We start from the raw sequence: 13,220 nt of genomic DNA, 5'->3' as shown, positions 1-13,220 counted from the left end.
GAAATTTTACAGGGCACGAACCCCGTGCCTAGGTCCGGGTAAGGGTCCATGTACCTTCGCTTCTTTAAAATTATCCGGATTTGTTCATGCATGGACCCCGTGCCTAGGTCCGTTCATGGGTCCGTGTGGTTTCGTTCAAAGACAGTAACTCAAAGATTTTGAGATGTTGGGCATGGACCCGGGCACAGAGGGTGCACGGGATCCGTGTATAAAACAGAGAGCTCCGTTTTTTGTGTATTAGTTTCGGATGGACCACTGCACGGAGGATGCAAGGGGTCCGTGTCCTCTGCAAGTAAATGCGCGGATCCGTGCACGGGGTCCGGGCATGTGCTTTTTAAAAAAAATTATTTACCCGATTGTCCGGACTCTCTGTGGTTTATTAAATGATTTATTTTTTTATTAGATGATTAGAATCCGGGTCCTCACATTAAGTGGTATCAGAGCGAGTTAAGATCTTGGATTGAAAATTTGAAGCGAGCGGGGTAGATCGAGTCCGCATGATTTGAATTCTCGCATGTGATTGAGTTATTTAAGTTGATTATTTAAATACCATTCGAGCATGATTTATTATTGAGAATTGAAAATTATTTGAATTACATATTTTGTGATTTAAATTATAAATCATGATCGATATGAGATATAAATTGTATTAATTCCTGATTGGCATCAGAGTTCTTTTGAGACCGTATGATTATGCCGAACAGGGCTTGTTGGACACTGAATTGTAGAGATTGAGATATATTTGTGTCCTAATATTTTGATTATCAGATGGGTCCGAGAAGAATTATTAACAGGAATCAGCCAGTTGTTACTCCTCCGAATGAGAATCCACCTGTAGTAACTCCTCCAAAGAACATGGTAGTAATGTAACTGATCAGATGGATGCCACAACGACTCCAATGGAAACCTTACTGAAGAGGTTCCAATCTTTTAAGCCGCCAACTTTGAAGGGTTCAGAAAATCCTGTTGATTGTGAGAGTTGGTTGGACGATATTGATCAGTTGTTCGATTCCCTTGATTATTCGGATGACCGCCGAGCCAAGTTAGTCATTCATCAGTTGCTGGGTGTTTTTAAGAACTGGTGGATCACAACGAAGAGGGCCGTTGAAAATCGAGGTACTGCTATTACTTGGAGCTTGTTTAAAACTGAGTTTTACAAGCGGTTTTTCCCAGTTTCGTACAGAAAGGATAAGGGAGCCGGGTTTGCTAATTTGAAACAAGGGAACTTGAATATCGAGGAATATGTGACTAAGTTTGATAGCTTGCTGAGATTTGCACCACACACTTCTGACAACGAAGAGGCAAAAGCCGATCAGTTCATCAACGGTTTGAATCCGGATATATTCTTCCTAGTGAACACCGGGAGGCCTGATAATTTTGCGGATGCTATGAATCAAGATAAAGGAGCTGAAGCAGGCTTGATGAGACAGAGAGCAAATCATTTTGTGCCTCAACAGTCAAGACCGCCGCAGAATCAGCCGTCTCAATATCAGAACCAACCGTATCAATATCAGAACCAGACACAAAGATTCGAGGGAGGTGGTAGTAGCAATAACAGAAGGGATTACTACCGACCGAAGGGAAAACAGTTCAAGAATTTCGGGAGTAGTTTATCGAGCTCCAGTGGCTCAAGAAAGTTTGGTTCTATGCAGAGTTCTGGTTATTCAGGCTTACTGTGCACCAAATGTGGAGGTCGTCATTCTAGTGACCAGTGTAGGGGAACTTTTGGTAGTTGCAGGGTTTGTAACCAGACTGGACATTTTGCCAGCATTTTCCCTTAGAAGAGTACTGAGAGATCCCAGGGTGGTAGTTCCTCTAGAACTAAAATTTATCCTGAGAGGCAAGCTTCGGCGGTTAACGCTTTCCAGCCGCAGCAGCAGAACCGACAAGGAGGTAACCAGAGTTTGAATCAGCCTCTGAGATAGCAAGCTAGAGTTTTTGCCATATGTGCTCGAGCGAGTGGGTTTCTGGGTGAAATTTTTTTTTTAGAAAACTTTTCTCGCTCGAGCGAGAACCCTGCTCGCTCGAGCGAGAGGCACTATGCACCCGAAGTAATATTGAGCGAGCTCCGAAGCTCGCTCGGGCGAGCGTGTTTTAAACATAATAAATTGGGAATCGCCTTTCTCCTCTCCCTTGTTTCTTCACTTCTCCCCTTCGAACCCTAAATCCCAAATTCCTCCAATCTCACTCAAGACTCGATTTTATTCCAAATTTGCAGGGCAAGGAATTCACGAGGCATCTCAAGACCATCATCCTTTCTAAATTTCATCCACCGTACACCTTTCCGTCGGCCGCCTCGTTGTTCATCCAAATCCGCCGTTTGCAAATTCACCATCACCGATCTTACATATCTCCAGCTGCACATCATCAGCCTTCCATCACTCGCAGGAAACCCATCTAACCAAGCCGCCGCCGTACACCACCAGTCAGCCACCGCTTACCATCTCCTCTTCGAGTCCAACTCGCCGTCAATCTACTCCCACTGATTCCCAGTCGTACTTCACCAATCAGCCGCCTTCCACTAAGTTTTGCTGGAATTAGCTTGTCCAATTTATCAAATTACATGGGGCCAAAACAAGCAAGGTTGGATGGTGAATCCTCTTCCCAAAGAGCTCCGGCGTCTTCGTCTTCCTCGGGAATCGCCGGAAAATTCGTCAATGCTACGGCCAAAGAAATGTACGATAAGGCTAAACTCAATCGCACCCCTATTCCTGAAAGGGGTGTGGAATTAACGCATAGGGACAGTGGTGTAGTGATTGACATCGGCTATAGACATTGGGATGCTTTTTGTCAACAACCTAAGGCGGCTGTTGTGCCTTTAGTGCGAGAGTTTTATGCAAATGCTGCTGAGAAAGAGGATGGTAAAGCGTATGTTCGGGGTAAAATAGTTTCTTTTGATGAAAATTCTTTATATTCCTTACTTTAGACGCCTGCTATTGATGATATTTGAAGATCGACCCCGATTATAATGAGATTTTGGAACAACAGTGCTTTGACGGGGCGACGTGGCATGACCCGAACACGTATCTGCATTTTCCTGAGAGATTTTTGTTGGTTGATGCTTCGACCTGGTTTGCCTTCACTGCCAAGTGTTTGATGCCTATCTCTCATACGAGCAGTGTTAACATGGCCAGTGCTATTCTTCTCTATGCTTTGAGTCTGGGGTGGCCACTCATTGTCGGCCGAATTATTCACAGTAAGATCCGGCACTCTATCTACTCTTCCTCCTTGGGCCTTTTCTTTCCCAGCATCATTTCAGAGTTATGCATTTAGGCTGGGGTCCAAGTTCGAGCCGACAAAGAATGCCAGCAGCCGCGAGAGCCCATTGATGCAACATTGGTTCAGAAGAAAAATGAGAAGAGGAGGAAAGACTTTCCTGTGGGCGGTCGAGCAGCGTCTAGTTCCGTTTCTGCACTACCACAACCGCCGCCCCATCGTCGTCCGTTTTCTGAGGCCATTTATGAGCTTACTGCTTTTTATCATGTTCACAATGAATTCATGGCTGCTGCTACTGCCAATTTAACAGGATGGATGCTCTACTCAGTGGTATTACCACTCATTTGCGGCTCAATACCTCGTTTATTCCTGCTGCGGTGCCATATCCGCCTCCTTTCCACTTCCAGTATGGCGCTCCATCACCCTTATATCAAGTGCCACCTTTCCAGTTCGAACCAGCTGAACGAGAGATGCCGCCTCCGGAGTACTATGAGGAGGATCCCGACGCTCACGCACCGTAGTAGATCAGGGGAGTTCCCTTTATGTTTTGTGCATTCTGTTTCTGTTTTGCATTGCATTTGTTCGTTTTTCTTTGTTGGGTTTGTGTTAGTTTGTGTCTCTGAAGTATTGAGGCCAATGCTTTGGCTAAGTAAGGGGTTGGGGGGGGGGGGTGTTTCGTTGTTTGTTGTGTTGTTTGTCATTTTGTTTTTCATTGTGTTTTGCATTTATTTGGTTTAGTTCTTTGCATTTAGTTCGTAATCATGCATATCATTATGTTGTTGTTTGTGTTGTGAATGCGAGTAGAATGATGACTGTTAGCCAATGATGATTGAGTTGAAAAAGAAATTGCTTTTGTGAAAATGTTACTTCTGATTGAATATGAGAAACTGTTGGTTGACTCGTGAATCATATTAAGCACGCATGTTAGACTGGGGTAGTGTAACGATGTAATTGATGAAGTTCGTGTTTTCTTGACCATTGCACAACAATAGATGCTTGTTGATCATGATAGTGTTTTGGATTCTTGATGGTTGTTAGACATTGCATACATGATTTGGGCGTACCTATAAACTTTTTTATATATATAAACTTTTGTGGTAAGCGTAAGTTAACTCCATCCGGGTTACGAGTGAGAGATTGAAATCCTAATCCCTTGTTCTTGACTAAGTATGCGGATTTCATGGGGTTACAAATTTGAAATTTTAAAATAGCAATTTCATCCGGGCTTGGAAAATGATTGAAATCCTAATAAATTTTCCATAGCTAAGTTTGCGGGTTTAATGGGATTGTGGCTCCATCCGGGCTTGGAAAATTATTGAAATCCCAATCAATTTTCCATAGCTAAGTCTGCGAGTAATTATTAGGGCATAAGAAAAATAATTTCAAAATCCGAAGGTACATAATTAAACTCAAGAAAGTGCATGTTTTTGTTTAGGTATTGTTGAGATGACGGAGTGCTGGATTGTGATACTTGCATTGAATTGTCACAGGTCGCTAAGAATTCTTAGAATGGATTCTTTTGAAGTTGCATGAAACTAGAATTGTCACAGGTCACACGATTACGTTAAACTGACAGTGTATTTTGAACAATCAGAAGGTGTTATGATTTTTAGTTGTTTGACGTGGAACTCATCTGAGGCAATCTTGTACATGATTCATTCTTACTTGTGTTTTTGCATTGTTTTTGTTGTATGTCTTGCTCGAGGGCGAGCAAGGCTTAAGTATGAGGGAGTTGATAACTGTGTTTCATATGCATATTTTGTGTTTGTTTTTCATGCATTCATATGTTTTTGTTATTGTTTTATTTAGTTTTAGCATGTTTAATTCATTTATCTGCATAATACTCTTCCTGGTCCGTTTTGTAGGGAAACTCCGCAAAACCATGGTTTTTGGACAGAGCTTCACTCGCTTAAGTGAAGGCCTATGCTCGCTCGAGCGAGCCTGTGTGAAAGAATTTTTCCAAAAAGTGTCTCGCTCAAGCGAGACTTATGCTCGCTCGAGCGAGCGAAGCAAGATCATCGAGAGATAAAGTATCTCGCTCGAGCGAGAGGCTATGCTCGCTCGAGCGAGCGAGGCGAGAAAAAAAACTTCCAGGACAGAAAGTGTCTCGCTCGAGCGAGACTTGTGATCGCTCGAGCGAGTGACGCGCACAAAGTTTTTAAAAAAGTAAATTCTTGCTCGGGAAGGATACTATCTTTTGAAGATCCTTGAGCATATAAATATCAATCTAATAATCAGAATAAGGGTTGCACAACTTTGTTGAAGGCAAGAGGCAGAAAACATCATCTTCCATTCTACCTTTATTATTTTATTTTTATTTTTGATTTTTGATTGATGTTTTGGAGTAAAAACTTTTGTTCTTGAATTATGTTGAACTTTGAGTAGTTTTCTTCTTTCGATCAAGGCTACGTGTTTGGACCAAACAATTTATGCAGAAACTTGGATGTTTATTTGAGAATTTTCAGACTTGATTTTATTTTATTGATTATCGAATTTATATTTGTCTTGTGAATTACCTGGCCAGTTATTTGCTTGCATGTTAATCGATTCCAAGTCGACAGAGGAGGTTTTGATTTTGATCACTTTGATAATCAACATATTGTAAAACCGACTAGAAATAGAATTCGGTTTCATTATGCAGTTTAGGTGTAAAATGAATTTTCACCGTTCGTCATGCATTCAAATTTGATTAGAATTACGAAAGATTAATCTATCAATATTTGAATAGATTCAATTGTGCTAGAAATAGTTCTTTGAATAATTTAGAAAAATTCCCGTGAATTAAGATTAAGTCTAAGTCTTAAATCGACTACTTGTTACATGAATTGTCTGGTATTTACGTGAGTCCTTGATCGAGCTTTTTCCCGATATTGAATTTAATCCAAAAACCTTTGCTGCGTTTTAGTTGAGTTGAAGTTGAATTTTAATTGCAATTTAAGTTTTAAGTTTAAAACCTGAATTTTCATCACCATTTTTAGTTAGTCTAGATTAAGTAGAAATAATCATATTCTGGTATTCATAATTTTACAGTCCCTGTGGGTTCGATATCTGGACCTTTGTCCATTTTACTATTACTTTACGTAGTACGCTTGCCAGTAGAATTCGTTCATACCGATTTAAGCGGTCAAGATGCTTTGACCAAGTACAGGGCCACAGTCGATTGTTTTCAGAAGGTGGTAAGATTCAGACCAGAGATGTCAGAGGAGTGAAAATTCTTTGGTATGGGTTCTCGATCCATAATTTCTTTGATATCTGTTTTGTACATGTCTCGATTGTTACAGAAAGGAGCAGAGAGATTTTTTATCTATGCTATTGATGTCCTGAAGTCTAGCCCTGCATTGATTGATATACCAGTGGTTAGAGAGTTTGTCGATGTCTTTTCGGATGAGATTTTTGGTTTGTCACCTATTCGTGAGATCGAATTCAGCATTGAGTTGGCATCAGGTACACAACCAATTTCTAAAGCCCCTTACCGAATGGCTCCTGTTGAACTGAGAGAAATGAAGGAACAGTTGGAGGATTTGATTGCCTAGGTATACATTCGACCTAGTGTGTCGCCTTGGGGTGCTCCTGTTTTGTTTGTACAGAATAAATATGGATCGATGCGACTTTGCATTGACTATCGCCAATTAAATCAAGCGACGGTAAAGAACAGGTATCAGTTACCACAAATAGATTACCTTTTTGATCAACTGCAAGGTTCTTGTGTTTATTCAAAAATTGATCCGAGGTCAGGTTATCATCAGCTGAGAGTTCGTGAAGAATATGTGCCTAAGACTTCTTTCAGAATGAGGTATTTACATTTTGAGTTTATTGTCATGCCGTTTGGATTGACTAATGCCCCTGCAGTCTTATGAGTTTGATGAACCGTATCTTTCAGCGTTACTTAGATGAGTTTGTGATTATTTTCATTGATGATATCCTTATCTATTTGAAGATTCGTACTGATCATGCAGAACACTTGAGAACCGTTTTACAGATTTTGCGTACTGAATAGTTGTATGCCAAGCTGTCAAAGTGTCTGGTTGGATCGGGTTGTCTTTCTCGGTCATATTATTTTGGGAGATGATATTTCTGTCGATCCCAGCAAGATTGAAGCAGTCATGAATTGGACAAGACCGACTTCTGTACCCGAGATCCAAAGTTTCATGGGTTTAGCATGTTATTATCGCAGATTCATTAAGGGATTTTCATCTATTGCAAAGACCATTACCCAGCTGACTCAGAAGAATGCACCTTTTTTCTGGACAGAGGAGTGTGAGACCAGTTTTATTGATCTGAAGAGGAGACTGACCATTGCTCCGATTCTATCTATTTTGACAGGTACTAGTGGTTTTTCAGTTTATTGTGATGCTTCTCACTGAGGTTTGGGTTGTATTATTATGCAGAGGAAGCACGAATAGCATACGCATCGAGGCAGTTGAAACCGCATGAGACTCAATATCCGATTCACAATCTTGAGCTTGAAGCAATCGTTTTTGCTTTGAAGATCTGGAGCCATTATCTTTATGGTGAGACTCTTGAAATCTTTTCAGATCATAAAAGCTTGAAATATTTTTTTTCATTGTACAAACTGAATATGCGGCAGAGGAGATGACTTGATTTGTTGAAGGACTTTGATTGTGAAATCAAATATTATCCGGGAAAGTCGAATGCAGCTGCTGATGCATTGAGCCGAAAGCTCTGCTCTTTATCTCTTTCTACTATAGGTGTTTCTCAATTGATCAACGAATGTTGCACTTCTAGTTTGGAGTTTGAAACAGATAGGAGGTCTATCCGAGTTTTTGATATGCAAGCTGAGCCAGAATTATTTTTGATGATCAAAGAAGCACAGAAGTCTGATCTGAGCAGTCAGAATTCGATAGAGAAAGTTAGATCTAGGCATCAGTATGAGTTTCAGGTCAAGGATGACGTTTTGTTTGTGAATATCCGCATTGTTGTGCCTGATATTTCTGAGTTGAGACAGCATATCCTTCGAGAGGCACATTGCAGTCGGTTCAGTGTTCATCCAGGCGGCCGGAAAATGTATAACGATTTGAAGAGCCAGTTTTGGTGGAAGCAGATGAAGATGTTACGAGATTTGTGTCCCGTTGTTTGAATTATCAGCAAGTGAAAGCTGAGAGGAAGATACCGGGTGGTCTAATGCATAGCTTACCTGTTCCCGAATGGAAATGAGATCATATCTCTATGGATTTCGTCACAAAACTACCACGTTCAGTCCAAGGATGTGATTCTATTTGGGTAGTGATCGACCTATTGACAAAATCTGCTTGTTTTATTCCGTACAGGATGACATATCGTCATAATCAGATGGCCGAGTTGTATGTCAGAGAGATTGTCAGATTGCATGGTGTGCCAAAGTCGATTGTTTTTGACCGAGATCCGCGGTTTACTTCTCATTTTTGGCACAGTCTACAGGAGTCACTGGGTACTCGTCTGCACTTGAGTACAGAATATCATCCACAGACCGACGGTCAGTCAGAGTGGACGATTCAGATTCTGGAGGATATGCTACGAGCCGTAGTGCTGGATTTTGGCACTAGTTGGCAGGATTCGTTGCCTCTTGTCGAGTTTTTGTACAAAAACATCTTTCAGACGAGTATTGGCATGTCACCTTTTGAAGTGTTGTACGAGAAGAAGTGCAGATCTCCATTGTACTGGGATGAGATTTTTGAGTCTCCGGATTTGGGACCAGACATGATTTGAGATATGGCTGATCAGGTTAATATTATTCGGTTGAGAATGAAAACAGCTCAAGACAGACAAGCGAAGTATGTGGTAGCGCTAATTCGCATCACGTCCAAATTACCCAACTCAATCAGATAACCAAAAATATATAGTAGTGTGAGTAGGGATCGTTCCCACGAGGAAAGAGAAATTTAATGTGTTTTAAATAAAATAAAGGGGTTTTTGAGTTTTGGAATTAACTACTGAAATTTTAAGCAATTAAAAAGAAATATTACCACTATCATGCAAGATTGAGAATTAAACTGAAGAAATCAATAAGATATAAGCCTTGGTATCGGTCGAATACACCCTTGATATTCATTTATTCAATCATTGATTCCTAAAAATAATTAATCATATCAAATATTCATCATTGAAAATAAAATTCCTGTTTTATCTTAATCCTAGTTAATTAGACACCAGCGTTCTAGATTAACCCTTACCAATAAATCAACCCAGATTCCAGCGATCTAGATTTAAATTTAAGGTAGCATTTAAACGAGTAAAACTGGTGAATCTAGACAACACATGCACTATCGGATGTATTTAATCTAGTCAAAAGTTGTTCCTACGATTTAACAAATTCAATAGCAGAAAATATTAAACGTAGTTGCTTTGAAAATTAGTTGATTCAAACAATTACGGATTTGAATTCTAATTTAGCTATAGTTTGCATAGCAAAATCCTAAGATGGCCAATCCGAAAATTTCGCATACAAACAAGAAATAAAACAGATCAACTATTGATACTCAATAAGGATTAAAGCATGAAAATCGAATCTCATGAATAAACAACATCAAGGGCTTGTATTCCTCAACCAAGTATTAAATTTTAGCTACAACGATTCATGAAAAATTCAAGAAAAATTAAAAGAAAGGAAGAAATCTTGATGAAAGTTGTAATACAAAACCTAGCCGCCAAAGAGAGATGCCAAAAGTCTGATAAAACTCTTTGAAAAATGGAAAAATTGAACCTAATAAGACTAGAATCCAAAATAAAAGAGTTTTCATATTCAAGAACTCTTTCCCGAACAGCACCTCGCGCTCGATCGGTAAGATGTTACCGATCGATCACGAGCAAAAATCGAATCCTACTGTCCATCAAACTAAAGCGGTCGCTCGATCGGTAAGATGTTACCGATCGATTGCTAGAAAATATCATTGCCCATTCTTTTCAACTTCAGACGCTCTGCTCGATCGGTTAAATATCGCTGATCGATCGAACACTTTTTTCTTCAAAAACATTCCAGCATTTCCATTGCTCCAAAGTTCCGTCCATGTATCCGCCAAAACACATAACCTAACCACAAAACCGGAAAACACATCATGCAAACACAGAATATGCAATACTAAAAAAATACATAATTAAAACACGTAAACGAATGCAAAACAACAATAAAATAACATTAAAATATGCAACACAAACACAACTATCAAATTCCCCCACACTTACTCTTTTCTCGCCCTCGAGTAAGTAATGCAAAACAAAATGAAACAGAACAAAAACACAAGCAAGGACGATCATGCACAACATAGCCTCCGAGAAGTGTTTCCAAAACAAACTCACAGCGACTCTTGATTATCAATGATAAACCTTCATTCGAATGCGAACGTGCGTGTATGACATGTTACCCCAGCTACATGCAACTTCAAACGTGTGTGACATGTTACCCCACCTTCGCCGAACTAAGACAATTCAGTGCAAGTCTCACAATCAAGAACCCTCCCCTCAACAATCCTTCAACACAACACAAATCCCTTGAGAAATAATTACGCACCATCGAATTTTGCACCCGAAATTTTAAAAGTCCCAATAATTACCCGCAGACTTAGCTGTAACTAGATAGGATTCAAATTTCAATCCCCTCGTCTATAGTCTGGATGGAACTACAATCCCCTGGAATCCGCAACTTAGCTAGGAAATAGTGAATAAAATTTCATTCACAATCCAAGCCCGGATAAAATTGTTATTAAAATTTTTTTTTTCAAAAGTTTAACCCCATTTTATTCGCATACTTAGCCACAAACAAGACGAATCGGATATCAAACATCTCGCTCGCAACCTGAATGGAGTCATTTGCATTTTTGTAAACATAGCATAAAAATTGTTTAAAAGGTGCGCCCAAGAGTCTATATGTCATATCAAATAGATCATCAAGATTCAAGCACTATCAAGTTCCACGAACACCCATTGTCGTGCAATGGTCCAACAGACATCCACAATATATAATACATCGCTACAATTCACCGGTTAAACATGCGTGCTTAAGAATATTCAACAATCAACCTACGGTTTCTCAAATCTAACCAAGAGTAAAAAATTTTCAAAAATTTATTATTTTTCAACTACCTCATCATAGGCTAACAATCTCATCCTCAACTCATGCATACGAAACAACGACAACCAACACAAAAACATAATAAAGCACACAACTTAAAAGCAAAAACGAAACACAAAAAAATGAAACACTCATGCATGCAAATGAAATCACCCCCCCACACTTAAATGAAGCATTGCCCTCAATGCATCAAGACACCAGACACAAAAAACAATGAAACAGAATGCAGTGAAAAAATTTAAAAAACAAAACTCCCCTGGTCTAGTGGTCAGCGGCTTCCTCCTCGTCAAGCTCGGGCAGAGGAACAGGAGCGGCATATTGGAATGGGAAGGGCGGAGGAAATGGCAGAGCAGCAGGAATGGCAAAGGTGTCAATGCCCAGATGCATAGATATACCTCGGATTAGAGAGTCCATAGCTTGAGCGTTGTGAGCCTCCACAGTATTAAATGCATCTTGGTGATGAGCGAAGGCGGTAAGCTCACAAATGGCATCGGCCTGAGAGCGACGCGGGGGTTGAGCTGGGCATCTCAGGGCAGGCACGGGAACAAATTGATTGTCTACCACAAACAAACTTCTCCGATATGCTCGTTTGGCATCTACAACTGCTTTGTCAAAAGGGCGCATCGGTTGCAACCATTCCTCGTCGACTCGAGGTTGCACACCGGCGCTGATGCAGAGCTCAGTGATAATCATAGGGAAGAAAAGGCCAGCCATCTTGGAAGCAATGGAATGCCGGATCTGATTGTAAATGACACGGCCCACATTGATCAGCCAATCCAGTTCGAGAGCGTTTAGAAGCAAGACGCGCTCAATTTGGACCGCACTAGTGTGGGAAATAGGCATTAATCGACGAGATACAAAAGCATACCAAGTCGCCTGTCCCAAGTAGAGGTATTTCTCCGGAAAATATATGTAAGCGATATGATCGACCCAAGAATCACCTTCAAAGCACAACTGCCTAAGAACCTTGTCCAAATCCGGATCGATGGAGAGGCTTTGATAGAGACTATCATCAACCTCCGGTGTCTATAGCAATCGATTCAGCGTATGAGCATCAAAAGAAACCAAGGTACCTCGTACAAAAGATTTACCATCAGCTCGTTCGGCAACATTAGCATAGAATTCCCTAACAAGAGGGACAACTACCGGAGTGGGTTGCGTACAGAATTTCCCCCAACCTCGATTAGAAACTTTGGTAGCCACCTCGCTATCGGTAAAGTCGAGTTCAAAACCCATCAGAGTAATAGGGGAACGATGGGCCTTGGCGTGATCATATCGGTCCCGGGCCGTTTGATTGACAAATCGGCCGGCAAGATTTAGTGAAGCGTTGGAAGCCCGGGCGCCTTGGAGTGAAAATTCTCCAGTCTCTCTAGTGCGTTTAGGCCCCATAAATAAGCACAAAGATGACAAAAATGATAGTAGGGCAAATCATCAAACACCTGGCGTGCAAACAAAAGTGCGGTGATATCCAAGAACTGAGGCGGCGAAACAAAGCCGAGATTTATGATGTGACGGTAGAAATCTGTGCAAAAGAGTGAACTGAGATGACGACCGGAGTGTAGTACATAGTGAGATGATGGGGCGGCTGTAGCGAGTTTTTCGACGAAGGAGAAAGCCGGAGAAGATGATCGGAGATAATGGTGTCCGGAGGGAGAGGTGCGACCGCCTAGTAATTCCCTGCGATAGAAGATGAAGATTTTGTGAGAAATTTAGCTTGCAAGGTTTTGGGGGTTTAGGGATTTAGAGACTAGAGGAGAGTGAGAAGATAGAATGAGAGGGGGGAGAAGGGGAAATTCAAGTTTTAATTCGCGTATAAAGGCTCTCGATCGATCGGTAAGATGTTACCGATCGAGCAAGTTAAAAGTACCCAACTTACTGTCCAACATAAAAGTACTCTCGCTCAATCAGTAAGATGTGACCGATCGAGCAAGACAAAAAA

The sequence above is a fragment of the Henckelia pumila genome, chromosome 4 (assembly GCF_033568475.1).
Source record: "Henckelia pumila isolate YLH828 chromosome 4, ASM3356847v2, whole genome shotgun sequence".
Classification (NCBI taxonomy): domain Eukaryota; kingdom Viridiplantae; phylum Streptophyta; class Magnoliopsida; order Lamiales; family Gesneriaceae; genus Henckelia; species Henckelia pumila.
Note: the sequence above shows the minus strand (reverse complement) of the source record.